We start from the raw sequence: 2,308 nt of genomic DNA, 5'->3' as shown, positions 1-2,308 counted from the left end.
AATTCTCCTGCCTCAGCCTCCTGAGTAGCTGGGATTACAGACAGGCATCACCATGGCCGGCTAATTTTGTATTTTTAGTAGAGATGGCGTTTCTCCATGTTGGTCATGGTAGTCTTGAACTCCCGACCTCAGGTGATCCGCCCGCCTGGGCCTCCTAAATCCCGCCCGCTGGGATTAGAGGTGTGAGCCACCACATCAGGCCCAGTCTCAGGTATTTCTTTATAGCAGCGTGAAAACAGACTAATACAGCAATGAAGAATAGGTATTGTGAATGTTCTTGTTCATGTTTTTGGGTTGACATATACAAATTTCTCTTCACTGTATGCCTAAGAATGGAATTGCTGGGTCATAGGACAGGAATATGCTATGGTTTCCATATCTGACCCCTCCAAATTTCATGTTGAAATTTGATCCACAATGTTGCAGGTGGAGCCTAATGGGAACTGTTTGGGTGATGAGGGCAGATCCCTCTTGAATGGCTTGGTGCTGTCCTTATGGTAATATATTCTCTATTAGTTGGCGGAAGTTTCCGTCACAGCTGACTGTTTAGAAGAGCCTGGTGCCTCTCTTGCCCCTCTTGCTTCCTGTGTCACCACGTGATATCTGTCTACACCAGTTTCCCTTTGCCTTTGCCAAGAGTGATAGAGGCCCGAGGTCCTTACCAGGGCACATGCTGATGCCATGCTTCTTGTACAGCTTGCAAAATCATAAGCCAAATAAACCTCTTCTTTATAAATTGCCCAACTCTGCTATTCCTTAACCCTTGTCTTGTTTGCTCTGAGAATACCCACTGGCAACGCTTGTGGCTGCAACATTTACCCTCATATAAATTTGCCGTGAAATATCTTGCTTTTATTATTTTGGCATCACTATAGTATAACAACTTTGGAAACAAAAGACGTTGTTCTATTATAGCATTGTGTTTTTAGTAGTGGCATTTTCATTTACTATAGTAATTGTCATTGAAAATGTCAAATCCTAGAAAATGTAGCATTCCTATGCATGATGTTAACATCATTCTCAAATAGTTAGCCAAAGATTCATTTGATGAATCTGATTTTTCAAAAATAGACAAGTCTGATGATTCAGGTGATCCTGATGTTAGTTCTGTTTAGAAATAACTCCAAGAACAGTTTTTATATTTTATTTCACACTGAAAATCAGATTTGCTTCAGCCTCAAAGAGCATGTTTATGTAAAATTAACGAGCGCTGGCAGCAAGCTGCATTTTTCTAAATGGGAAGGAGTTAACAGCAACACAAAGGACGAAGACAGCATATGTGTAGCTTTAGTAAATACTGACAGTATTTACTCCACTGGCAAAGTGAGAGTTCTAGTTCCACATCTTTAGCGATCTTGGTGTTGTCCATCTTAATTTTAACCATTTAGATGTGTACATCTTTTATTTATTTATTTATTTTTTGAGATGGAGTTTCACTCTTGTTACCCAGGCTGGAGTGCAGTGGCGCGATCTCGGCTCACTGCAACCTCTGCCTCCTGGGTTCAGGCAATTCTCCTGCCTCAGCCTCCTGAGTAGCTGGGATTACAGGCACACACTACCATGCCCAGCTAATTTTTTTATTTTTAGTAGAGATGGAGTTTCACCATGTTGACCAGTATGGTCTCGATCTCTTGACCTCATGATCCACCTGCCTCGGCCTCCCAAAGTGCTGGCATCTTTTATTTTTTAATTTTTATTTTAATTAATTAATTAATTATTTTTTAAAGATGGGGTTTCACCATGTTGGTCAGGCTGGTCTCGAACTCCCGATCTCAGGTGATCCGCCCACCTTGGCCTCCAAAGTGCTTAGATTACAGGCATGAGCCACCATGCCCAGCCTTCCTTTTAATTTTTTTTTTATAGAGACAGGGTTTTGCCATGTTGGCCAGGCTGGTCTCGAACTCCTGACCTCCAGTGATCTGCCAGCCTCGGCCTTCCAAAGTGCTGAGATTACAGGTGTGAGTCACTATGCCTGGTGGATGGGTGCATCTAATAGTAGTTTTGTTTCCCTGATGAATAATGATACTGAATACTTTATGCATATCCAAATTTGGATATCTTCTTTTGTGAAGTGCCTGTTCAAGTCTCTTGCTCATTTTAAAAAGTGGATTGTCTCACTGATTTGGGAGAGTCCCAGATACATCTGGATTCTAGTGTTATTTTTTTAAAACAGGGCTTCACTCTATTGCCCAGGTTGGAGTACAGTGGCACAATCATGGCTCACTGCAGCCTCAACTTCCCTGGGCTCAAGTGATCCTACCTCAGCCTCCTGAGGAGCTGGGACTACAGGTATGTGCCACCACACCCG

The sequence above is a fragment of the Cebus imitator genome, unplaced genomic scaffold (assembly GCF_001604975.1).
Source record: "Cebus imitator isolate Cc_AM_T3 unplaced genomic scaffold, Cebus_imitator-1.0 Scaffold297, whole genome shotgun sequence".
Taxonomy (NCBI): Eukaryota; Metazoa; Chordata; class Mammalia; order Primates; family Cebidae; genus Cebus; species Cebus imitator.
The sequence above is the reverse complement of the archived record's forward strand: the minus strand, read 5'-3'. Positions refer to the sequence as shown.